The following is a 27,874-nucleotide window of genomic DNA, read 5'->3' as shown; positions in this document are numbered from 1 at the left end:
CAGCAGAAGAGGACCAAAGATTTAAAGTTCTGTGGGGGAGATCATGTGACCAGGCAGTCACTGGATACAATTGGTGCACTGCTGGAGAGAGGGCAGGGCTCAAACAGGGCTGTGCCAGAGTTTGTTTCAGAAGAGGAAGGGGATGTGACTTTGTAAATGGTTGCTATAGAAAAATAAATGCTTGTTTTAAAAAGGTCATTCAGAGTTTAATAAAAACAAAATGCAACAAGTATTTTCTCATAGTACAGAACTGATTGATTAAAAAAAAAAAAAAACACGTGTATGATATTGCTTTGTCTGCAGCTTTAAAATCTTGATCATGATTCTCTGATCTTCAACAAGCTTCCAACTCACCCTCCAAGCCAAGCACTACAAACCACAACCTTACACCTATTCCTATTATCTTCATAATGCTCCCCCCTGTCACTTAGAATAGGCTCCTAAGGCTACAGCTCCAGTCACTGCGTGCACACGCGCGTCGGAGTGCCTGGCGGCGCGTGCACCAATTGTTCATGATCTGAGGTCTTGAGGCGATGGGGCGCGCATCTTGGCGAGAACAAAGGGAGGCATGGCCGAGGCGCAGCATTTATTTATTTATAAAATGTTTTACCAGGAAGAATACATTGAGAGTTACCTCTCGTTTTCAAGTATGTCCTGGGCACAGAGTTAAGATGACAAATAGTACATGTAGTACATGGTTACTAATATAGTTACATAAGTGAACAGGGTTTACATTATATACATGACAAAGCATGCACAGTTAGAGATAATATATATTATAGACTTACTGTACGTAGCAGTTATAGACCAGGTTAAAATGTGAGACAGCTTTGGTTTTGAAAGAACTTAAACTGGTGGTGGCTGTGAGAGTCTCCGGTAGATTGTCCCAGTTTTGGGGGGCACGGTAAGAGGAGGAGGAGCGGCCGGATACTTTGCTGAAGCTTGGGACAATGAACAGTCTTTTGGAGTCAGATCTCAGATGATAAGTGCTGCGTGTGGTAGGGGTGAGGAGCTTGTTCAGAAAGATGGGTAGTTTGCCCAGAAAGTATTTGAAGGCAAGACAGGAAAGGCCAACTTTGCGCCTAGACTCAAATGATGAACAATCTAGTTCTTTGAGCATTTCGCAGTGGTGAGTGTTGTAGTTGCTTTGGAGAACAAAGCGGCATATTGAATTGTAGAGGGTGTCAAGTTTGCTAAGGTGGGTTTGGGCTGCCGAGCCATATACTATGTCCCCATAGTCGATAATTGGCATTAGCATCTGCTGTGCGATACGCTTTCTGACCAGCAGACTTAGGGAGGATTTGTTCCTGTAAAGTAGACCTAGTTTGGCATATGTTTTTGATGTCAGGGTATCAATGTGCATCCCAAATGTTAAATGGGAGTCAAACCATATGCCCAAGTATTTAAAACTAGTAACAGGAGTTAATGTGGTTTTAGCGTTGGTTCTTATCTGGAGCTCACTCATTGGAAGCTTTAAAAATGTAGCCTTAGTCCCAAATACCATTGTTACAGTCTTGTCAGTGTTTAAAAATAGTTTTTGGGAAATCTAATTTTTAAGTCTCAAAAAGTCAGATTGAAGTATGTGTTCAAGGTCGCAGAGGTTATGGCTGTGTGCATATAAGATTGTCATCTGTATACATGTGTATTTAAGCTTCCTTAAAGGCTGTAGGAAGATCATTGATGAACACGGAGAAGAGTAGGGGCCCCAGAACAGAGCCTTGCGGGACACCACATGTGATATCCAAGGGGGTGGAGTTAGAGCCTGAGATGGACACATGTTGGGATCAACCTGATGGGTAGGAATGAAATCAGTTTAAAGCATGTTTCCCTATTCCAGAGCACTGGAGTTTGTTAAGCAAGATAACATGATCAACAGTATCAAAAGCCTTGGCAAAATCTAGGAATATTGCACCGGTGAGTTGTCCCCATTCCATTCCACACTGGATTTCATTGCAAACTTTTAGCAGGGTAGCGTGGAGTGTTTGGAGCGAAAGCCAGATTGGAATTGGCTAAGGAAATTTGTCTTGGTATAGTAATCGCTTAATTGGGAGTGAACACAGTTTTCCATGACTTTGGATAGTATTGGGAGAAGAGAGATTGGCCTGTAGTTTGAGACAGTGTTTTTGTCCCCACATTTGAAGATTGGGACAACGCTGGCAGTTTTCCAGGTCTTAGGGATATGGACTGCAGACAGGATAGAGTTGACTATGGAAGCAATTGGTCTGGCAATGCCTGGGGCACCAAGTCTTAGGAACTTAGATTGCAGCAAGTCAGGTCCACATTGGCTGCTTAGTTTTAAATTAAGGAGTGCTTGTGTAATCTCCTCTTCAGATACTGGGCCAAATTGAAAATTGTGGGCAGTGTTGGGAGAGGGTGGGGCTATAGGGGTACTCCCAGAATGAGATTAATGTTTGTGGTTTGGTATGCGTTTCGCTAATAAGTTAGTAGCACACCCCATAAAATAATCATTGAATGCATTTGCAATGTCAGTGGGGTTTGTCAGAGTAATATCCTCCTTAGTGATGTTACTTGGTTGTTGATGGTTAGAAGGCTGGAATTTATTGTTGATAACCTTCCAGAAGTTAGCTGGGTTTGATGTATTCTGGAGAAGATTGTCAGAGTAATATTGTGCTTTTGCATGTCTTGTTTGCCTTGTGCACATGTTCCGCATGCATCTGTAATGATTGAGATCCTTGGTCGTGCCAGTTACTTTGTAGCTTTTCCACAAGGCATCCCTGAAATGGTAGAGTGCTACTGTATAAGGTCAGGTGTAACCCATGGAAGGTGGGCCACCCGTTCTCTTATTCTGCGTAGTGGAGCATGGGTATCGCAGAGTTTTAAGAACTCTGATTGGAAATAATCGAGCGCAGAATCGGGGTCGGGATTTGAGTCGATTCTGTGCCATGGGCAGTTGGTAAGGTCAGCCAGAAACTGTTGTGGGTTAAAGTTTCTAAATGTTCTAGTGAGGACTTTAGGGCTTGATTGGAGTGGTTTAATTTTCCTTACACAGTACACTATTGCATGGTCACTGAAAATATCAGGAAGGATGCCAGAGGATTGGGTTCTGCTGGGATTTGAGGAGAGAATCCAGTCAAGCAAGGAATGGTTGTGAGATTTCAGGTTTGGGCACTGCCATGACGTCACGCGGCTAGTTCGCCACCATGACGTGGCCATCACTCGTCCGGAACGCCAAAAGATAATTCCTTGCTTTTTGGAAAGGTGGACGCGCCATCGCGCTTTGTTCGCGCGCGCGCCCACATGCCGACTGGGGCCTGCCCCATAGAGGGCCGTACTTTGTGTGCGCCGTGCATGCGGTCACGCGCACATTAGTGGCCAGCGCGGACAAAGCCCAACAGCGTTTGTGTATTCCTAATGTTTACATTTGTTTAATGCACTTAGGGCCTCATGCAGAGAGCAGCGCAAAAAGTGAAAGCGGCATTAATTGGCGGATTCTGCCTTCAGAAAGGCAGAAACCGGCAAGTTTAAAAAAAAGCGCCATTTTTTTTTTCCCCTTCAAATTCGCCGCGCGCCTGGAGAGTTTAAATTCTCTCCAGTTTTTTTCTCTGCCGTATGCAGAGAGCCGCGATCGCCATCTAGTGGCTGTTCGCGGCAAAAAAATGGCGCGATTTTCAACATTTTCCCTCTCCACCAAGCAGCTGGCGCTCCGCGGCCGGTGGAGAGGGGGAAAAAAAAAAAACGCGATTTTTTCCCCAGTAGTTTCAACAGCGCTAATAGCGCTGGTTGAAACTCTCCATATGCAGAAAGGCAGTTTTCTGCCCTTTCTGCATATGGACATAAAAACTCTCCAAAAAAGGTAAAATTTTTCCCCCTCTCCAATTCTGCATAGCGCTGCTCTCTGCATGAGGCCCTTAATCCTTTATTGTATAGTATATCTCCCGGCATTTTAATTATTCCCATAAAATGTGCTATGTTCATCGTTGGTGCAGTGTATCCCCTCCTCCCCCCCCCCCCCCCCCACACACACACCGTTGTGCCCTGTTTTTAATGGGTTTAGCCCATATCAACATCAAATCCTACTTGATAAATGGGCTCCAGTGCACTTTGGTAAATGCAGCATTTATTAGCAGTGATCTTCTACATACTTTTGCACTGTACAGTGGACAATAGAGGACCCCTTCTCCCACTGTACCCCACCGTAAGGATCCAGTCGCTTTTTCTGCAATGTGACTGTATACCTTGCACAGTTCACCCTTATTTATTGTGGTTACTAATGCAGCAGGCGGCGTGTATCCATTGGACCTGTCCATTATCCTGCCTCTCATTACGTTGAATAAGATCCCTAGTTTATTCCGTTTATTTTCTAGTCTTTGGCTGGGATGGGCAGCTGCTCCAGCCAATATTATTCTTTCACGAAATATTACTCCCAAAACGGCTGCATGAGTATATTAAATTCCAGTTTTTGTAATGCTAGAAAATTAATAGAGCATTAAATTCTAACTGCCGTGTGTCAGGAAAGTACTCTGAGTAAGAATGCTCCTTTGACAAATTAAAGATCATCCCTTTTATGTAGCACATTGCAAAACAGCCGCCGCCATATTAAATCTTAATCAATAACAATGTTTCACTAATTACTGGAGCTACTTTGTATATTGGCGAGATTGCTGTTTGTAAATGTTGGATTATATTAACTAAAGCAGCTAATTGCCAGCAGCAAAATAACTATCAGGTTTGCTAAAAGCTTCCATCCTGATCTGCGAGCCGTCAGCAGAGCCCCCTCTTTCCATCAAGGCAGAGAATAAGGCAATAACATTATAAATACATTTATAATAGGGGTGAGTTGGTTTTGAATTTCATGTGACTTATTATTGCGTTACTAGGACACTGTGAAATATTGGTTATTTAATGGATTTCAGCTTCTGCAATATTGAGAAATAATTGAGCAGAGAAATAAAATAAATACATGAGATGTTGAGGGTGGGGCATGAATCTCAGTCTAAATTGCTAGTAAAGTCATTTATAAAGGCAGATAATGCAATTGTGAAATTTGTATAGTGTTTTACCTTTTTAGTATAGGTTACAGCAAGGGTAGCCAACTTCTGTATTCAAGTATCTCAGGAACCCTGGGGTCCCCATAGCCTAAATCATAGGGGGCAAATCAATTCCTCAAGGGCAATCAACAGGTCTGGTTTTCAGGATATCTCTGCTTCAGCACCGGTGGCACAGTCTTTGACTGAGCCACCTGTGCTGAAGCAGGGATATCCTGAAATCCTGATCTGTTCCTAGCTCTTGAGGACTGGGGTTGGCTACCCCTGGGTTACAGGGACAATGGTACGTACCTGAAAGAGCCACACACTTTCTTTTCAGTACAAATCCTAATGTCTCATACTGTTCAGCTTGGGCTTCCGATGGCAGCGTATGTGCATAGTGGGAAAATAGCAGTTCTGCAGGGTATTGTGTTGACTTGTTTGAAATGTTTAAGGGACATTTACACTTAAAGATCACTTTGCTAAGATCATCCAACCTTAAAATCATTTAGGGCAGCGCTTCCCAACTCCAGTCTTCAAGACCCCCCAACAGAACAGGTTTTAAGGATATCCCTGATTCAGCCTGGTTGGCTCAGTCATTATGATTAAGCCACCTGGGCTGAAGCGGGGATATCCTTTAAACCTGACCTGTTGTGGGTTCTTGAGGACTGGAGTTGGGAATCGGTTATCTAGGGGATTACATTTAGAGCCACAGTAGGTATTGTTGCCCATGGCACCATAGTAAATAAGAGGCATAGATGTGTGTGAAGGGTTAAAGCAGAAAAACGTGAAATCATATGGGTGAAAAGCACCGAGTACAATGGAGGCGCTATATAAATAAGGCTATACATACATAGATCTGGAATCCATTGAATGTATGTTGCCTGCATTTGCAGCACTGAATGGGTTAAACTAGTACTGTAAATTGATCAGCTGTGTGATTGGATGACTGACAAACTGCATTAATGTTACTCATGCACTTAACTGGGAATCTCTTAAATGTTACTTTGTAACCCAGACATTGTTGCTTTCAGAAGGCAGATTGCAAATCGCAGGCCCCTAGCTCACACCTTTATTTGTTTGCCAGACAATTGCTTGCATTTGCACAAAGTCTCCAGACTTGAAAACAAATTATATCAGCGGTTATGCCTGAGTGGCTCTAATTTCCCTGACACTGTATCAACCAGCGGTTAGCATTTTGTAAACTATTAACATGGTTGAGCGCAAAAGCAAAGGTAAATTACTACTTGCTACATTATATAGAGATGGCCAATGTTTGCTTTAAATGTGTTCATTATTATCCGTCCTCATTTCATTGCTGGATCATCACAGGAAGCATAGGCATGAGGACTATCCCCAGGGGTGGGCAACTCCAGTCATCAAGGGCCACCAACAAGCCAGGTTTTCAGGATAGCCCAGGTGGCTCAATCGGTCCCTGCTTCAGCATGGGTGGATCAATCAGTCCCTGCTAAAGCACAGATGCCTCAGACACTGTCTTCAACTGAGCCACTGATTGAGCCACCTGTGTTGAAGCAGGGATATCCTGAAAACCTGACCTGTTGGTGGCTCTTGAGGACTGGAGTTGCCCACCTCTGGTCTATCCAGTACTTAATGTAAAACTTTAGTACTGCAATCCATTTCTTCATCACTAATGACTAAAGCGGTATAATAGCTAAGCACCTGTTAGTCTAAATGTAGGTATCTCCGCATTTTCTATCTTCTGTTATACAAAGGACTTACCTTATACCTTCTCACTTAATAATGGTTTACTGAATGTCAAGATGTGCTGCTTTCTTAGCATTGTTACATTTTCTCCGCCTACACAACTGACTCCAGGTGCCCTGACTGCACTTTGCCATTCAGAACGTTGTTATTTACCTGTCGTGCTTTTCCCCATTAGTTGTACTTTATTTACCTGGTATTGATATTTTGTAAAGCACTGCGTAAACTGTGGTGCCACATAAATACAATTATGCATGCACTTCCAGATTGTGTACATTTAGCCCAATATGGCGCCAAGGATGACAGTCCCAATGTTTGTAGACGGCAAACAATTTGTCCCTCCGTGGATTCCTCCCGGTCTGTTATGTGACGAGAGGCTTCTGAAGCTTCTCACGGCACTCGAGAAAATATGTGAATGATAAAGACACAAACAAAGCACCAATAGTGCATTATCTTTGACCAATTGGTTAGAGGTGCACAGGACTGCAATTCATGATGAGCTGGACACTGCAGTGCTGATAAAACATTCCTCAAGAATACAATTTATTGAAATTTATAACAATAAAATACTGCAATATAATAATATGCTGCAAAGTGAGCTTTGATGTACATTGAGCTCCTATGGATCCTGATATGACCAATTCTCCAGCAGGTTGAAACTGGATTCCTACTTACAATTAATTAGCCCCTTGAACTTGCGCCTTGTAAGTAGGTTTCTTTATGACTGGAATCTGCCAGCTGTTCACTCTGTGTAAGGCGGTGTCCTCCTCGCGTCTCCGAACGATGGCTGCACGTCTGGGATCAAGCTTTCCCTGCATGGCTGCACCCAGTGGTGGGATTCAAAATATTTAGCAACAGGTTCTCTCTCACGGAGGGGGGAGGGAGAAGAGGGGGGGGAGGGAGAAGAGGGGGGGAGGGAGAAGAGGGGGGAGGGAGAAGAGGGGGGAGGGAGAAGAAGGGGGGGAGGGAGAAGAGGGGGGACGGGGGGGGGAGGGAGAAAGACGTGGGGGTGGAGAGAGAGACGTAGGGGGGGAGAGAGAGAGACGTGGGGGTGGAGAGAGAGAGACGTGGGGGTGGAGAGAGAGACGTGGGGGTGGAGAGAGAGAGACGTGGGGGTGGAGAGAGAGAGACGGGGGGGTGGAGAGAGAGAGACGGGGGGGTGGAGAGAGAGAGACGGGGGGGTGGAGAGAGACGGGGAGGGGTGGAGAGATACGGGGGGGGGTGGAGAGAAAGAAAGAGACGGGGGGGGTGGAGAGAAAGCGAGAGACGGGGGGTGGAGAGAAAGAAAGAGAGACGGGGGGGGTGGAGAGAAAGAAAGAGAGACGGGGGGGGTGGAGAGAAAGAAAGAGAGACGGGGGGGGTGGAGAGAAAGAAAGAGAGAGACGGGGGGTGGAGAGAAAGAAAGAGAGAGAGAGACGGGGGGGTGGAGAGAAAGAAAGAGAGAGAGAGACGGGGGGGTGGAGAGAAAGAAAGAGAGAGAGAGAGACGGGGGGGTGGAGAGAAAGAAAGAGAGAGAGAGAGACGGGGGGGTGGAGAGAAAGAAAGAGAGAGAGAGAGAGAGACGGGGGGGGGTGGAGAGAAAGAAAGAGAGAGAGAGAGACGGGGGGTGGAGAGAAAGAAAGAGAGAGAGAGAGACGGGGGGTGCAGAGAAAGAAAGAGAGAGAGAGAGACGGGAGGGGGTGGAGAGAAAGAAAGAGAGAGAGACGGGAGGGGGTGGAGAGAAAGAAGAGAGAGAGACGGGAGGGGGTGGAGAGAAAGAAAGAGAGAGAGACGGGGGGTGGTGGAGAGAAAGAGACCAGGGAGGAAGAGACACAGGGGGGGAGGGGGGGTTAGAGAGACCAGGGGGAACCAGTGCAAATACAAATTGGACACATGCAAACTACACAAGCAGGCAAACTGCACAGGACACACAGGCTGGCCACACACAGAACACAGCCCCCTCACATCTCTCCCAGCCCCCCCTCACATCTCTCCCAGCCCCCCCTCACATCTCTCCCAGCCCCCCCTCACATCTCTCCCAGCCCCCCTCACAACTCTCCCAGCCCCCCCTCACATCTCTCCCAGCCCCCCTCACAACTCTCCCAGCCCCCCCTCACATCTCTCCCAGCCCCCCTCACATCTCTCCTAGCCCCCCCTCACATCTCTCCCAGCCCCCCCTCACATCTCTCCCAGCCCTCCCCTCACATCTTTCCCAGCCCCCTCACATCTCTCCCAGCCCCCCCCTCACATCTCTCCCAGCCCCCCTCACATCTCTCCCAGCCCCCCCTCACATCTCTCCCAGCCCCCCTCACATCTCTCCAGCCCCCCCTCACATCTCTCCCAGCCCCCCCTCACATCTCTCCCAGCCCCCCCTCACATCTCTCCCAGCCCCCCCTCACATCTCTCCCAGCCCCCCCTCACATCTCTCCCAGCCCCCCCTCACATCTCTCTCAGCCCCCCTCACATATCTCCCAGCCCCCCCTCACATCTCTCCCAGCCCCCCCTCACATCTCTCCCAGCCCCCCCTCACATCTCTCCCAGCCCCCCTCACATCTCTCCGGCCCCCCCCCCTCACATTTCTCCCGGCCCCCCTCCACATCTCTCCCAGCCCCCCTCACATCTCTCCCAGCCCCCCCCTCACATCTCTCCAGCCCCCCCTCACATCTCTCCCAGCCCCCCCTCACATCTCTCCCAGCCCCCCCTCACATCTCTCCCAGCCCCCCTCACATCTCTCCCAGCCCCCCCTCACATCTCTCCCACCCCCCCTCACATCTCTTCCAGCACCCCCCCTCACATCTCTCCCAGCCCCCCCTCACATCTCTCCAAGCCTCCCTCACATCTCACCCAGACACAACTCACATAGCCCCCCTCACATCTCCCCCAGCCCCCCTCACAAATCTTCCAGCACCCCCCCTCACATCTCTTCCATCACCCCCCCTCACATCTCTTCCAGCACCCCCCCTCACTTCTCTTCCAGCACCCCCTCACATCTCTTCCAGCCCCCCCACATCTCCCTCAGCCCCCCCCCACTTCTCCCCAGCCCCCCTCACTTCTCCCCCAGCCTCCCCTTACTTCTCCCCCAGCTCCTCACATCTCCCCCAGCCCCCCTCACATGTCTTCCAGACCCCCCTCACATGTCTTCCAGACCCCCCCTCACATCTCTCCCTGACCCCCTCACTTCTCACAGGAGTGAGAGATAGGAGGGAGGGAGCAGAGACCAGGGGGGGGGGGGGGGTAGCAGAGAGACCATGGGGAACCACTGAAAATAAGTGCAGCCTGCAACCAGTGCAAACAGGACACAGGCAGGGGAGACACAGCACACAGACAGGCAGGAGACACAGACATAGACACAGGAAGGACCCGCAAAACACACAGGCAGGACACACAGGACACAGCCTTAAGCTGCGGTGCCAGTTATGTCTGTGACACGCGCGCCCGGCGGGGGCGGTGCGGTGCGTGCACAGCGCTAACCGCGATCTGCGGTCTCCAGGAGAAGAGGGAGCTTGCGACAGGAGGGGGCGTGGTCGGGGATATGCGAGGGCATGGCCATCACGTCACGCGTCAGGTTCGCCCTCATTGGGTGAACTACCGGTGGGGGCGTGGCCACGCCTCCGTTGCAAGGTTTATCTTGCAGTTCGGCGCGGCTGCACCTTCAGCGTGAAGGTGCGTACTGGGCCCTTCCCCATTGAGGGGTGGTGCTTACACGCACAGCAGTGTCTGGGACCGCAGCCGTACCTCTCTATGCTGCACGCTTTTTCTCTGCTCTTTGGCCCCACCTCCATGCTCCTGCCACCTCCTCCTGATTGGCTGCTGCTGTGTAATGCAGCCAATCAGGATGGAACAAGCTGCCCAGGCCCTTAGCAGAAGCTCTGCTCTCTCCCTTCTCCCACCTGTTCTGCGAACTGAGGAAAATTTAGGTACAGGTTCGCACGAACCGGTGCGAACCGGTCGAATCCCACTGCTGGCTGCACCTGATGACGTCACCGCTCTACGGATTCAGCTACGGTGTCCCTGAGAGTCTCAGGGAAACCGTAGCTGAATTACTACTTACATGGCGCAAGTTCGAGGGGTTAATTGTAAGTAGGATTTCAGATTTCAGGATTTATTTCCATTCTGGTTGTGGAGACAATCAGCTAGACAGCATTCTGGGCTTCAAGGACTATTGTAGCACTATATAGATATACAGCTCAACCCCCTTATGACGCTGTGCTTGGGGACCAAAGAATCGCATCGCGTTATAAGCGGATCGCGTTAGAAAATAATTGTATGCATTGTACAATAAAGTATTTAGGATACCAATAATCGTGTTGTAAAGTATTCATAAAGACGAAAATTGGGAGCCACGCTTGCATCGCGTTATAAGTGGATTCGCGTTGTAACGGATCGCGTTATAACGGGGTTGAGCTGTATAGATATACTGTATAGATATATATCACATTTATAATGTTAGCGCTTTTCATTCACCAATGTTTCACTACATTTAGCCCAAGGTTAAATGCTTCACATTGTTAAGGGACAGCTACTGAAAATAGCCAATTAATATTATTATTTTGATACTTTGGATTTGGCAGTCTGTAGTCCCATATGTAATTTATAACTAATATATTGTCTGCTGTGCCATTATGGAAAACACTAGGCTGGCATATTGCTTGATATTTAGGGTAATTTATTATCAAAAGTTTTCTGTATCAAATTGTTTTTATGTAAGGATAAACTGCTCAGCTTAAAATGTGGGAAAAGACAACTGTTCATTTGAAGTTGCAGAGGGGATGTTAAGAGGACTGTTGTCTGCAAGCTTATTTGTAACTAACTTTGCACACAGTCTTCAACAAACATAAACGTACTACGGTAGCTATTATAGGCTAAACGGTTAGTCATTCTGGGCATTATTGAAATCCCTGCTCTCTGATTGGTCACAATTCCAGGCATTATCTATTCAGCAATGGCCGGAGTTTTTGGCACCTTGCCAACTTCATTTCCAGCCAATTGGCTCTCATTTTTCATCGCGAGTGTGAGAGCAGCTCTCAGATAGGGAAGGCGATTGGACAGGGCGTACAGACGTCCTCCCCCTCCCTGCAGACAGCTGCCCACAGGAGAGGGCTTTATTCGGCTGTAATGCCCTGTTCTTCTGGGATGATTATTTAATTTCCGTTGATTACGTTTTTAGACCAGGTTCACTAATCTCCATTAGCCGATTTAACGTGACATTAACTATAACGCAGTATTCACTAAAGCAAATAATGTGATGCTCACCAAGTTGATGATTTAACCCAGGGGGTCTCAACCCCAGTCATGAAGCCACTCCCCAACAGGTCAGGTTTTCAGGATATCCCAGCATTAGTACAGGTGGCTGAATCAGAGACTCAATCAAAGAGCCCCTGATTGTGCGGAAGCAGGGACTGATTGAGCCACCTGTGCTGAAGCAGGGATATCCTGAAAACCTGACCTGTTGGGGGGAGGGGGTATTGAGGACTGGAGTTAAGCACCACGTGGCGTTCACATCACCGCGTGACATCGCAAGCGAGTGATCGCTGAGGAGTGATCACATAGTTGAAGTTTTCCCGACAGGGGCTGTGGTGCTTCGAATTGCCCTTCTTCCTCTGGCACTTAAGTGGTTATATTTGAATATTTCCCAGGTATCACTTGGAGTGTTATTTGAAACCCAAATCTAAATGTTTTTAACTTGCGCCATACTGCGTATTCTCCTTTAATTTCATGGTTGGTTATTAAATGGCTTTATTATAGGTTTAACACCCCCAAATAAAAAGGTTACAGCACTTTTAAATATGGATTTTGACACTGACATACATTGCTGTCTTTAATATTTCTCCCTCTGTGTGTTTTTTTTAATCAATGTATTTCCTGTTTTAACTGTTTGTGTTATAGTTCACTTCTCCCAAATATCTGCAATTCCTTGGCAAAGAGCACCTGTAATTGGCAAAGGCAGAATTGAGAAACAAAACGTAACCTGGCAGCAGGAGCTCACTTCCTTAGTTTTATAATTGGCACCGAGGGCTGGCAGGGCGAGCGAGGGATGATTGATGGGAAGGTTGCTAGGGTCTGCAAGGCTGTATGTTATACCTGCACATTTCAGCAATTTATCTTTGAACAATCACCAAACCCCCACAATGAGCCCAGAACTTTTAACATTTTTATACTGCGACATTAACCCAAGATTAGGTCGGCAGATTCTGTTGTTATAACATGATGCGTATCCAGTAGTGCACAGATCGTTTAAACACAATGAGAACATGCCTCCTCCCCTGCCACGTAAAGCTGGCTCCTAAAAATGCCAACTGGCTCCTCAATCATTTTATATTTTTGTCCACCCCTGGATTGCACTATGGAACACAGATTCTTAAATATGACCATATAGATATTCTTAAGCTGCGTTTATAGTGCAGGCGACGGCGATGCGACGTAGTTGCAAAACGAATGCATTGCCGCCGTCGCGTGCGCTTATAGTAAGCGCGACGCAACGGATTGGTCGCGATCGCTGGAAGTCATCTCTATTTTTTTTTTCCAGCGACCGTCGCCTGGCTGTCGCCGGCACTATAAGCGTAGCCTTAAGATTGCTGAATTTATCAATTTGTATAACACAAGAACATGTATAATAAGGGCCACCACTCACTGTTGCCTGTTAAATACATGAAAGTTTAAGTTGACTGTATTATTTGTCACTGGATTCTCCGCCGTTTTAATTTAGCAGATTTTGCTCTTTCACTGTATATTTGCAGTTCTTTTCCCACTGGTGGTCTCGATCTTCACCACCTCTTTCTCTTCACTCATTGGAGCGGTTTGTGCACTGCTGGGTGTCTCGAGCGACACGTGTTTTGCCTTCCCCCTAGCAAGGCTTCTTCCTGGATTACCCTGAAGAAACATTGCAAAAGGGGAGGCGAAACACTCGTCAGTTGAGACGCCAGCGATCCGCTCCGATGTGAGCAGAGAAGAGGTGATTTCCTGTTCAGAGATTTTGATGGACATTGCGACCACCAGTGGAAAGTAACTGCACCTCGAACAAGATCTGCAAAACCAAAGCTGCGGACGATTCAGTGGCGAGAGTTTGGGTGTAGGAAGGTGTGGTACCCCATTACCAGACACCCAGAAAGTATACACAGCAAAATAAATGATACTGGTATGTGCTAGCAGTGAATGCTATGCAAAGTAAACTGTGATCACTGCAATCTATGGTGAAATGTGTAGAGATCCTACAATATTGAATGCCTTCTCAGTCAGGATAATAAGAATACAGCCACTAATCACTGAACATGAGTAACGGATAAGGTTACTGTCGGAATGGCCAAATAAAACCCCTGTAAGACACGTGCACAAACTGGTGGGCTATGAACGTAGATATAAGCAAACACTTATTATGGAAGTATTGTCCAATTAAAACATGCGTAATTTTTTGCTTGTGAGCTTTTCTAGGCTAAAAGAATAACTTCAGTGCGGTTGTGCTGTTGACAGGACTTTTATATGAATTGATGTTGGGTAAATGTGATAATTATAGGAATGTTGGTGTATTTTGTAAGTTACTGGTACCAGTGGTATGTTTAGGTATTTCTGTTGGTTATGATAGTTTTGGAGTAAAGGATTGAGAGCAATTTGGGAGGTATAAAGACTGCTCCTGAATCTTTTGTGTGTGTGCGCGCGCACACATATAAAAAGCAGACAGAAACGTGTGTAAGTTGTAGTGGAAAAGTGCTCCAATTCTTACAGTGAGAGGCTTTCTAAATTGAAAAGCAGATCATAGCATAATATGTCTAAACAGTTTTATGCGCACAGAATCAAAAAACATACAGGATTGCAGCACAATAGAGGCGTTTTCTGGGAACGCACACACGCACACGCACACACGCAGTCTTTATACCTCCCAAATTGCTCTCACAATCCTTTATTCCAAAACTATCATAACCAACAGAAATACCTAAACATACCACTTGTACCAGTAACTTACAAAATACACCAACATTCCTATAATTATATACCTTTCCATTTCGATCAAAAAGTGTGTGTGTGTGTGTGTGTGTGTGTGTATATGTATATGTGTATATGTATATATGTATAACAAATATATGATCACCTGCGCTTCATCCATGTAAGGAGCATGCAGCTAGGCGAAAAAAAATTGGCCATACAATAGTGAAAAACGGACAGTGAATCCCTGCGCTTCTGCCTAATGGGTTAACAATATATGTGAAATAAATATATATTCACGATGTGCAAATCTATGAGATAAAGGAGACTTTTAGTTACATCCTTTGATCAAATAATGCCTAAGCCTGCCACCAAACGCCAAGGTAAGTCTCATAGGCAGGTCCCTACACTGACTGCAACTAGTGTTATGTGAAAATGCCCCAAATGGAGTTAAAATGTCCAAGCATGTGCTTATATATCTAGTGCAGTTAAAAACGGGTTAATACCAGTGAGAACACTTACATGTGAAGTGAGTGGTGGTAATCCAGGGACCATATTGAGAAAATACCTAGAAAAGGGAGGGGTAATATGTATACTCGTCTATCTGAACAAGCTCCTCACCCCTACCACATGCAGCACTTATCATCTGAGATCTGACTCCAAAAGACTGTTCAAGGTCCCAAGGTTCAGCAAAGTATCCAGCCGCTCCTCCTTCTCTTACCATGCACCCCACAACTAGAACAACCTACCGGAGACTCTCACATCCACCCCCAGTTTAAGTTATTTCAAAACCAAAGCTGTCTCACATTTTAGTCTGGTCTGTAACTGTTACATACACCTATAATATATATTTTCTCTAACTGTGCATGCAATCTCCTGTATATAATGTATACCCTCTTCACTTATGTAACTGTATTTGTAACCATGTATTATTCCTCTTAACTCTGTGCCCAGGACATACTTGAAAACGAGAGGTAACTCTCAATGTATTACTTCCTGGTAAAATATTTTATAAATAAATCTAGCATCAAGGTTGAAACATATCTCTGAGTAGTTTGACTTGCTTTGCTAGTCCCATGCTGTGCTTAAAAGTTGTGTGAACAGCAATGCATTAGCTTAAATGGGCTCCATGTGAATGGATTTTCAGGCAAAAGGTGACACGTGTGCTCATTTGCATGTAATTTCCCAGAATCCCTTGCTGCAGTGGGAGCACTGTATGCTAGGTGATAATGGTTGAAAGGCAGGGTTGCAGACCTGCGTAAGTCCATAGACATTTCTCCCATGCGGAGGCTGAGGGAAAGCGGGTGCTTTCCCTGGCCTTACTACATGCGCCGTCCAGGGGTGCGTGTCTATGGGCGAACCGCTCACGTGACTGGCCCCCCGCTCCCCTAGCGCATAAACTAAAAAAAATTTGACTGCTAAGCCTCCTCTTTAAAGAACATTTTATTTGTTTTCTGTGAAAATTATCATTGTTTTTTAATACGTGTAATTCTGATCTTATCTGATGCACACAGTTCCTCCCCTCCCCCCCCCTGTTTTAACGATTGTTGGCATCTTGATCATATTACAAAGAAAATAAGTGGGAATTGAGAATGTATCTAGATTGTAAAGACCCTTTGGCTCGTAAGTTTAACATGGAAACATAAAAAAAAGCGCAAGCATAAGTATTCTCAAACAATTTGTCACAGACTTATCCCATTAAACACGACCTTTACTTCCATTGTGGTGCTATAATAGACTGCCCCTTTAGGATGAAGGATATTATACTGTATGTAACACGACCATTTGAAATATTAATTTCCACGGGGACTTGCACATCTGTGCTTCACAACATATTGCCCACACACCCCCTTCTTGCAATGGAGAGTATAACCACATGAGTGCTGGAAGTGTCCATCCCATTTGGCACTGGTGTTGTGTAAGTATAGACAAGGCTGGAGCCTTAGAACAGGTCTGTGCAAACTTTTTAAATCGCAACCCCTGATCATCTCTGCGGCGTCATGTGACATTACGACACATTGTCATGGCAACACGGCATGTCATGGCGACGCGTTGCCATTTGACGCCGCATTGCCATTGCCACTGGTCAGGAGAAGCCAGAGAGAAGGTAAGAGGCCCCGCTCCTCCCCCGGCAATCAATTTAAATGTTATGGAGAAGTGCGCGGGGGGCCTCTAAGCACGGCGTCCTCCCATAGAAAACGCTGTGCCCCACTGCCTTAGAATATGATTGCAAGCAACATTATGGATTATGTATCAATGTTCCATAATTGCATAAAACACCACGTTTGTCAAACAGATCTTAGTGAAAACAATTGATTTTTTTCCCTTTGATTATTTTGATGCCATTATTCTGTCTCAGTATTGACCAATTTCTTCAGCTGAGCGATTTCTACAAGTTGCCCCCACCAGGTTTGCATTTCCAGTCGTCTAAATCCTTTGTTTAAAATAGAAAAATAATCAACTTCAGCAGAGAACATGAAACAAGTGTGTATGTCGCAGTCAGTGGCAACACGTTCTCACCGGAAACTTACAATGTGAGCGAGAGCACCGTGTAGCCATAGTATTTTCTTGTTGTTGAAACGCCACTTTTTAGTTTAATGTTTTTATTGTGTTGATTTGTTGTATGTTACGACACCTTTTAGGGGATCAACATTCGCGTTCTTCATAGGTAAAATTATAGTTGGAAGAGAGAGGTGGCGGGGGGTTCCCAGCACACACTGACGAATAGAGATGAAGACGGTGAAAATATAGGATATGTAAAGAATAATTGAATAAATGAAACCAATGAAGCAAATAGTGCAAACTAGGAGTCATGAAACATGCACAAACAACATAAGAAAGGCACAGAGTGAATCACAGTGAATGGGGAAAGGGATAGAACTCAGGGATAGGGAGGACAAGGAAAACCACAATGGGGCGTGGGAAGGTAAAAGTAAACAAGGGAAAAATAGGGGGGAAATGTTTCGGGGCAATGATCCCTTCCTCAGGCCCGTTACCAAAGGACCAGAGGTACAGTACTTCCCTAAACCCTGTAAAAAGTAACACAATTGCCCCGAAACGTCGCCCCTCTATTTTTCCCTGGTTTAGCTTTATCACCCCCCCCCCCCCTTCCCTTTATGTTCCTTTCATGACTCCTAGTTTGCACTATTTGCTTAATGGGTTTAATTTATTCATTTATTACATTTTTTTTGGCATATCCTTTATTTTGACCGTCTTCATCTCTATTCGTCAGTGAGTGCTGGGACACCCCCCCTCTCTTCCATTTATATTTTGGAGGAAATGGTGTCTTCCCTAGTCCCTTGTGCACTCTGCGCATTATCTTTTTACTGTATATTTGAGTGCTGTCTATCACTACTTGTTACACTACCGACACGTTTAATTCGAGCACGGCTAGCACCACAAGCCGGGGGATGCCCCGGCGTGCTAGCCGCACTCCCTCAGCGTGCCGCGCATCACGCGTCATCGGGTGCCTGCGCCCCCTGCACGCGCGTCCAGGGCTCCCCGACGGAGCCCTGGTGTCCCGCGATGTGGGGGACGGCGGCAGGGGGTTCCGGCGGACCCGGCAGCGGGAGGGAGAGCGCCCCGATCGGAGGGCGCTCTTCCGCTGCTTCGGCGCGCGCCCGGCACCCTCCGGCGCGCGCCAGGTTACTGCTGCGGCCGAGAACGGGCAAATGCTCGAATAAACTCGGCCGCAGCAGTATAAAATGATAGTGTTACAGAGCTTTCCAAACCTCGTAAGTTTCTTGAGTATAGTTTGAGGTTTTCGACATCTCTGTACACTAAACTTTCATATATCAACAACTGTAATGTTGGTTTCCTAAATGGTATCTCCAATCTACCACAACCCTGCATTTTATCAGGATCAATATGGCTACTAGAGTTTTCAATTTACGGAGTGTTTATTTAATAAATTGAAAAACAGCTGTTTACTGGTGGCAGGGACATCTTTAAGGGGTTGCATGTGGGTGATATGATACATTTTTATACCAAAATCAAAAACCTTTATTTTAATAATGTTTGAGTTAGTTTGTAAACACGGTCAGCTGAGATTTGGGAGAGGTTTGATTTCTTTTGGCTGCTCCCTTTTGTGTGTTACTGTGTTCAAAAAGAGATTGCACAGGCAAAGCCCCTCATTCTCTCCTTCCCTTGTCTTTATTGGCTTTCTGATGAGGACAGGGTGGGCTAAGGATAAATAAATGCAATTTGTAGTGATCTTCCAGAGAAATAAAAGCAGCCATATATTTACTTTTAGCATTGCTGGATTAATTTAAGGAAGCCAATTAGATTGTTCAATTATTAACCCAAGTTTGTTTTTTGTCCGGCTCCGCGAGACAGCAACTTTCAGAGGTCTGGAGATCTGAATTGTGCAACCATTAGGCCTCGTTCAGACAGGATGCGACGTGGCGCGCACGTTCGCCACTCTTTCTGTTTGTTCTGTGGGAGTTTTCAAACTGAAAACGGCACCCGGCGGTGAAGTACAGTGTCCACGCGGCTGCATTTGAAGGAGACAACTAAAGTTGTAATTTCAAGCGGCAGCCGCGTCACGTGTATGTCGCCAGCCAATACAAACACACGCACTTTGTTTCATTTTTTTATTAAAGTCCCGCCTCCAATCGCGTCATTCTGTCTGCTGGTGATGAGCCCACATCGCCCAGCAGACAGAGGCTTGCGGACGCGCGTTAGTGTAGCAGTCTGTTTGAGCTCAGCCTTACACTGCGTAGAGAGCGCCTTCTGAATGTAGTTTCAAACAGTGGACCTCTTGCAGTATGCAAAACACTCATTCAGATTGTCGTGTGAAACAGTCCACTAATACCAGTGTGCAAGGAAGCTTTGTATAGAGCAGTGCTAGAAAACTCCCATCCTTAAGAGCTACCAACAGGTCAGGTTTTCTGGATATCCCAGCTTCAGCAAAGGTGGCTGTCTTTGATTGAGCTACCTATGCTGAAGCAGGGATATCCTAAAAATCTTACCTGTTATAAGCTCTTGAGGACGGGAGTTGGCTAGCCCTGGTATAGAGAAATGCTTAGCCGTCCTCAGACATGCTGGTTATTACAGTAGATTAGAGTTTGCAGCAGGGCCGGTTAGAGCACAGGGAGATGCCAATTCTTTCCCATGGACACGAGATGCTGCGTGAATACAGTATTCACGGAGCTTTGATCTCATCATGATTTATGTTGATATCAAAGCAAATCCTATATCCTGATCTGGTAAAAACACTACAGGCATACCCCACATTAAAGTACGCAATGGGACTGGAGCATGTATGTAAAGCGAAAATGTACTTAAAGTGAAGCACTCCCTTTTCCCCACTTATCGATGCATGTACTGTACTGCAGTCATCATGTACGTGCATAACTGATGTAAATAACGCATTTGTAACAGGCTCTATAGTCTCCCCGCTTGCGCACAGCTTCGGTACAGGTAGGGAGCCAGTATTGCTGTTCAGGACGTGCTGACAGGCGCATGCGCGAGCTGCCGTTTGCCTATTGGGCGACATGTACTTACTCGCGAGTGTACTTAAAGTGAGTGTCCTTAAACCGGGGTATGCCTGTAGTCTGTTCTCCAGCAATGCCACAAACCTTATATAGCGGCTTCAATGCGGGCACGACTAACAACCGACTGCAGACAGTTTGCTAAATATATTGCAGTGAAAGTGATCTCTTATTAAACCTTTGTTTTTACCATTTTAGATAGATGTAACAGCTTTGTGTGTTTAATTCTAATCAAGGAAAACAGCGGACCAACGGTGCAGAGATCAGGGCTCGGCTATTGCGATTACAAAAATAACATTGAAGGCGACCTGCAAAAAAATGTTTTATCAGTTTTTATTTTCATAAATGAAAAATATACTGGAGCATTTCTGATTGAATTGTGTGATCAAGATGTAAAATGGCTCTTTGGCGACTGGGTCTTTTATAACTAGAGGCACATATAGAGACATGCATATTTGGGATCACGTTTCATTTGGACTTCTCTAAATAAATACCATTTGTTAAGTAGCAATCGCTCGCTGTTCAATAAAGAAAATTAATTTTCTTTCATCATGAAGATCAGATATCGCCTGAGGTTCACGATGAAACAACGTGTGCACATACTGTATATATAAACAAGGAAAGAGCATAGCCCATAGTGTGAATCTGTATACATTTATATGGTTATTAAGAATGCAAATTGTGCAGTTACAACAACAAAATAGAAAACAAGCTGTGCTGATGTATAGTCACCAGCCAACTGATGTAGAGGAAAAGCTGGGCTCCGTAGTAGACCCCTGATGAAGTCGCATGTCATAGTGTGAAACCGTGTGTCATTACACTGCGCAGGAACCTCGGCCCAGCTGGTGAAGCAGAGGATTCCTTATTATCAGCTGTTTGGTGGGAGCTGAGCACCCTGTGTGGTGGGTTAACCTGTTAAAGGGCTGCTTGTTCCATTTGCTGTGGACTATCCGGATCCCTGGTTGATGGTTAAACAGGACTGGTGGAAATCACTACGGAGCCTACCTTTTCCTCTACAAAAGTTTTCTGGTGACTATGCACCAGCACAGCTTGATTTCTATTTGATTGTTTTTAAGTGCGCAATTTGCATGAATAATAACCATATAAACGTATACAGATTCCCACTATGGGCCGCGCGCTTTCTTTTAGATGTGCTTGGAAGTGGTTCTTCCTTTTTGAAAGCTTTGAAGGAGAACCTTTATGTTCCTTATACTGGAATATTTCTAATATTTGACTTGTATCCTTTTCATTTAAACGTTAACATACATATACACACACACCTTTATGCACACATACTTAACATACACATACTCACACACACATACTCACACACACATACTCACATACACATACTCACATACACATACTCACATACATACACATACTCACATACACTGGCGACACACTTTATTCGAGCTCGGCTAGCCCACGAATTCGGGTATACCCGGGTGTATTGAGGTTTGTGACTGTTTTCTGCCCGAGTACATTGGGTTATTTTCCAGGCAGGGATTGAAGCATTTTATTCCCGCTGGCTGCAATACTGCACAGTATATATATATATATACTGCATTACAATTCATGAATTTATGCCATCTGGTAGACACGCGAACCATTGCAGCCTATTAAATCCTAATCATTATCATTTAACAGATCAGCCGCCCGTCAGCCAGGCATGAACCCAGGCTGGGAAGGCAAACGCAACGGGGCTTGTCAGAGGTGAGGAGCGGCGCATTCCAGGTATCTGCCAGGTACATACTGGGTATTTGCTCGAATAAAGTGTGTCGGTGCAGTACACATACTCACATACACATACTCACATACACATACTCACATACACATACTCACATACACATACTCACATACACATACTCACATACACATTCTCACATACACATTCTCACATACACATACTCACATACACATACACACATACACATACACACATACACATACACACATACACATACACACATAGTCACATACACACATAGTCACATACACACATAGTCACATACACACATAGTCACATACACACATAGTCACATACACACATACATCTATATACAAACATACTCACATACAGTACACACCTCTTTTAAAGCAATACAGTTCATGGTGCTAAACAAGTTTGTACAGAATGGTACAGTACCTTGCAGCGGAGAAAATAAAAGCAAGCGCTGTATTCACGTTTAACAGTAAACTACTAGCCTATCATTAACAAAACCCTAACATTCAGGGGCTATATTAGATATAAATGTACTTCATTATAATTATGGGTACGACATTTAATGTACCTACATTGCTCCTGAAAATGACTTATTTCGTAGTTGTGCAGACCTACTTAATGTTGGCAAGATCTGGAGGAATAAAAGGAGTCACTTGGTGCGGATGTGATATTAAAATGAGTTTTTCCTGGATATATGTATTTATCTGGTTATTCTTTGCTCGGCAAAGGGTTGACATACTTAATTAGCCTCCCTCCAGTGAAGGCAACTTTATAAGAACACATTTTTGTGGGGTGTCAGGGGAAGAAGGTCAAGTATATTGTATGGTACTGTAGCACTAATCCTTATTTTACAAGAGCTAAATACCATTTGCTATCCTTTCATTTTAAACCTCTCCCGGCATACCGTTTCTACCATTCGCTGTCCCTTTCAGAATGACACACACTTTATCTTTAATTTGGTTCTGAAAGATTGGTCTTTTAAAAATCCCTTTGGGTCCTAACGAGCAATTTTGAAGACAAAACACATCCTACTTCAAAGGGCATCAAATCCTTTCCCTCACTAGAGATAGTAGGAGGCTTTCAGTTGCTCTTATTTTACATGGAAGCAAATCTATTCCTGCTGTGAGTGTTGGTTATGAATGCTTGACGTAAATATTCACAAACGTTCACATTGTTATCCTAAAATTCCAAGGGCATAGCTGACTAGTTTGGCAACAGTTATGAGTTAAAGCTGCAGACCAAGCAAACTCCTACGTGTGTGTTTTTAAATAAATCAGTTCTGTACTATGACAAAATACTTCAAGCATTTTTTTTTAAAAACAACTTTGAATGACATTTGTAATGTATTGTAAAGTAACAAGCATTTTTTGTTTCTATAGCAACCATTTACAAAGTCACCCCCCCTTCTTCTGAAACGGGCGTTGGCACACCCCTTTTTGAGCCTCACCCTCTCTCTAGCAGTTGTATCTAGTGACTGCCTGGTCACATGATCTTTCCCACAGAGCTTTGCATCTTTGGTCTGCTTCTGCTGCACTGACAGCCATTTAGTGAACCCTCGGAGCCGAATCTTCCCTGATCTATCTCAGGAGAACGGATCGATCTGCAACTTGTCTAATTACTTATCGTGTTGATTGTAATGATACACATATTAAAGAGAGAAAAAATGTCAGCTTGGACTGCTGCTTTAAAGTATGGTACACCTGTTATCCCCGTTGGAGACATACAAAAAGTGGCTTCTTCTGTGGTACTGTAGATGATTTGTTTTATTACGATGGACAGACGGGTGCAGTCCCACGCAGCAAATACTTTCTTTTATACATCAATGTCATTGGCTTTCTCGGTGTTCATCCCAAAAGGTGCTGTCGCACCACAGAGATCAATTCATTCCAGTAATAAGGTTAATTTATCAAATCTTGACTGATGCTTTAAAGAAATAAAACAAGCATACGTATTTCAAATGATTTTAGGGAAGATTTGATTTTTGCAGTGGGCCCTATGACTAATGAGGTTCCTGTTTATCTTGTGATAAAGTGATCAGTATAATGTGTATCTCAAACTTGTCAGGAGACCAAGTAAGACCATAGCAATTTAATCCACATGCAACAAGGCAAACACATTTATTTCATATGCCTCTACAGTGAAAATCGGGGCGGGTCTATGGGATAGACAAAGCGATTTGCTCAGGGCAGCAGTAAGCAAGGATTTGCAGATTGTTTGGCTGATATAGGTGTGTCTGTTTCTGCATATCTATTGGCTATTGTTTGTATGCCCATTGGGTAAAGGTGTATGTACTATATGTCTGTGCTAGTGTTTAAAAATAAATATTTCTTACACTACCAAAATACTTTGATCCAGCTCTGGTCAGAAGGTTGTGCTGATGGTTTACAGTAGTATATAGTAAGAACACCTTGACTTTGAACAATTAAAAGTTATCTAATTTAGTACCTTTATTATTTGCCTGCAGGTGTGTTGGCAGGCTAAATAATACATGCACAAACGGTACAATAAAAGGCAGATAGAATTGAGAAGTCATTCTGTGGGTATGAGCGATTGATTTATTTTTGTAGTATATTTCAATGCACGCTGCTCAGCTACTGTTGATTTGTGGTGCAGCTACAGAAGGATGAATTAAGGTGCATAGAATCTTATACACCTGTCTGTCCGCCATCTGGCACTCTTACAACAACAAAGCGCAGACTGACTTTTGTTACAAACACAAATAATCAATTATAAGTAAAAATGCAGAGATAATTTCAATAACACCTTTTCTGGGTGTGCATTATAGCATTTCCACACATTTTTCTGGGTGTGAAGCAACTTTAAGTGTGATTGTTGTCATCTTCCAACACAATCTTTAACATAAATATAATGCCTGGAATATCCCAACCAATCAGCACAGGGAAGAAGCATGGTACAGTCCTCTGGACATTCCAGAATGGATTGTCACAAGCATTCCGTGCACCTGAAGCGTAATCCTCAGTAACTCACAGGTTAATGTTTAATAGCCGCGTTCCCAAGGAAGTGCTTCACATGTAACCGGGTACCGTTTTTGAAGAAGGCTTTCGTAGTGTCATTCATAGGATAGTAAAAGAATGGAAATTAGCATTATTAGAGTGGAGAAAGTTTTACAATAAACGAAGAGAATAAACCTATTTTACAGCGTGAAAGGTACAGCTCAACCCTCTTATAACGCTGTGCTTGGAGTCCAAAGAATCACATTGCGTTATAAGCGGATCGCGTTAGAAATAATGTACAATTCTATGCATTGTACAATAAATTATTTAAGACACCAATAATCGTGTTGTAAAGTATTCATAAATATGCAAATTGGGAGCTATGCTTGCATCGCGTTATAAGCGGATTCGCGTTGTAACGGATCGCGTAATAACGGGGTTGAGCTGTATCAAGTTTATCATTGGCTAGAGCAGGGGGGCCAACTCCACTCTTAAAGGGTCACCAAACGGGTCAGGTTTTAAGAATATCCCTGCTGCAGTCCAGGGGTCCCCATCTGTGGCTGAGCCACTGATGGAGCCACCTGAGCTGCAGCAGGGATATCCTTTAAACCTGTCCTGTTGGTGGCCCTTGCGGACTGGAGTTTGCCACTTCTGGGCTAGAGTAAGTAACCTAATTGAAAAATGTGACCTCTTGCTGTGTGACTGGGTATATAAAGCAATGTAAAACACATTTACTTATTGTAACAACTGTGTATAGTGACAATCCTATTTTATATATTTTTGTATGGATCCCCAACCTAAAATGGATTTAAAACTGCTGTAGTTTTGCATAAAATTGCTTCATCTACATGCGGTCCTCACAGACCCACTGAAAATGAGGGTAACTTTACTAATAATCCTCTGGGCAGGCACTTGTATTGCTTAGTGATGTAGCTATTACCGGGAGGAAGTAAAAGTTGAACAGGAGCATATATGAAGAATGTAAACTTAAACATGACTCATTTGGAGAGTGACATCACTAGCTGGTGCAACCCCACCAGGCTCTAACCTCACTGGTATACAGTTCTATACTTCATCAAATCAACTCCCTTTTCAGATTACATTAAGGGTGAGCGTAAACGCATGAAATAATGATGTTGTTGTCATACTTATTAACAGCTGTTTACCATTATCAGAACATAGTTTCCTACATCCCCACTATGCCCCAGCCCGCAGGATGTGCCTACTCCTCTCCCTGCCCACATGATCACATAATAGTAAAACTTACCTGCCACGAGCTGACATTCAGAAATGTTGCACCTTGCTTGCAATTGATTGTAAATCGTGACTGTTAACATTTGACATTTGTATCAATGAGCCCTTTCTTTGAATTTTGTTATATCTTTCTTAAGCTTTTGATAGTGATCCATTTCTTACCTCTAAGATGACTAATTTGGTAGAAGGCAGTGATTATGTATTAATTTGTAGTTATGAAGAGCACTTCTGTATCACAGATGTAATGAGTTAGTGGTTCTATTAGCAGATCTGTTCATGTAACCATGCCATTTATCATTCCTTCACCATCCTCCTTATCTTCCTGGATATATACTCCCTGCATCCCAAAAAATACCCATATAAATCCGTTAATGTCCACTTGCTAATTATCCACAACTACCACAGGAAAGTAATTATCTTCTCTTGGAAATATTTAATTTAAACGGATCATGTTTTGTACCCGATGAAGCAGCACTGAGACACATATTTACTGTGACAAAAATAGTCAGAGAAGGTGGTGCACTGCTATCCGGTCAGTGAAGGGGCTGAAAGCAATCAATGAACAACGAATGTAATGAAAAATCGGATAATCACACAGCTCCGGCACGAACGCTGACGCGTTTCACACCACGCAGGGTACTGTGTCACAGAGTAAGTGGCTAAATGCTACATGTTTACAGTGGAATTCCATAAGACGTGCTTGGTAAACATGGGCTTCACTGTTCTATCTCTACGCGTTTCTAGTCTCCTAACCCTAGACCCATGAAATGCAACTTCAAGTTGCATGAGCACAAAGTTCTGTGAGAGGACTTCATGCTGCACCTCTCTGTGCCTCCCTTACTGATAAAAATTGATGTACACTTGAAGAACATATGAGGTTTTGAAAGCTCGGTACACTATAATTTCATCTATAAAGAACTCTAATGTAGGTCCACTAAAAGGCATCACAACCTACATCGCATCTCTGTTTCTCCAGGACCAATACAGTTACTAGAACTTTAAACATACTAATGACTTCTTTCCAATAATACCAGACAGGTTGGACCTCTCCCACAGTAGTATTATGTGCTGTTGTGTATGGATACAGGACACACTGAAGTTGCATTTTTATTTTTTGATTAGACTTCAGTTTAATTTGGCAAAAGAAGCTTCAGAATGTCTGTGCTTAAGACTCTTAGTGTAAGGTTCATTGCGGGGTACCTCACCTGATCCGGCATTATCTGCCCTTAACAATGGCCGTCTACGCTATATCGGGCGCGTTACCTTAATTGTTAACCCCCCTGTAAAACAAAATGTGTCACCACATGTTAATTTGTGGGCAGCATGTGAACTGAATGGACTCGTCCACTTGTTACTGTAATTCAGCAAAAGCTGCTAAAATGTTTCTGCCTCTGCTCCTGGTAATGCAGAGGGACATCATTAGTGAGCTGTTAATCACGAGCCTCGTCTCATTGTCCATGTACTGTAGCAAAGGTTCTGCTAATCAGGGAAAGCCTACGCATACTGATCATTTTCTGCACTCATCCCATTAAATCAATATGCTGGTTTCAAGTATTGGCGTGTAAGAAAATTGCTAGTCCATGCCATACACACTCTGCAGCAAAAATCACTGCTTTAAATAAACACTTTTATTTCTATCCGACCGCAAGGAAAACTGAAAGAACCAATTTGAAACATTGAATAAACTTTTTTTTTTTTTAAGGTTGCAGCCTACTGTCCCATAAGGGATCTATGCACCATGTTAAGTAAAAAGGGACTTTCTTTCATTTCTATGTGTTTCAGACAAGTTCTTGGTCTTTTTCAAGAGCTGCATCAATCACTTGGTCTTACATGAAGTGATCTCAT

General features: G+C 44.4%; 1 protein-coding gene across 2 annotated transcripts in view; it reads left to right on the top strand.

Annotated features, from left to right (window-relative positions):
- The window catches only part of CHCHD3 (coiled-coil-helix-coiled-coil-helix domain containing 3), a 272,832-nt gene that overhangs the window by 101,263 nt on the left and 143,695 nt on the right, over positions 1–27,874 (top strand). The window lies entirely within an intron of this gene.

This window comes from Ascaphus truei, chromosome 5 (genome assembly GCF_040206685.1).
Source record: "Ascaphus truei isolate aAscTru1 chromosome 5, aAscTru1.hap1, whole genome shotgun sequence".
NCBI classification, from domain to species: domain Eukaryota; kingdom Metazoa; phylum Chordata; class Amphibia; order Anura; family Ascaphidae; genus Ascaphus; species Ascaphus truei.
This window is presented reverse-complemented; position numbering and strand designations above follow the sequence as displayed.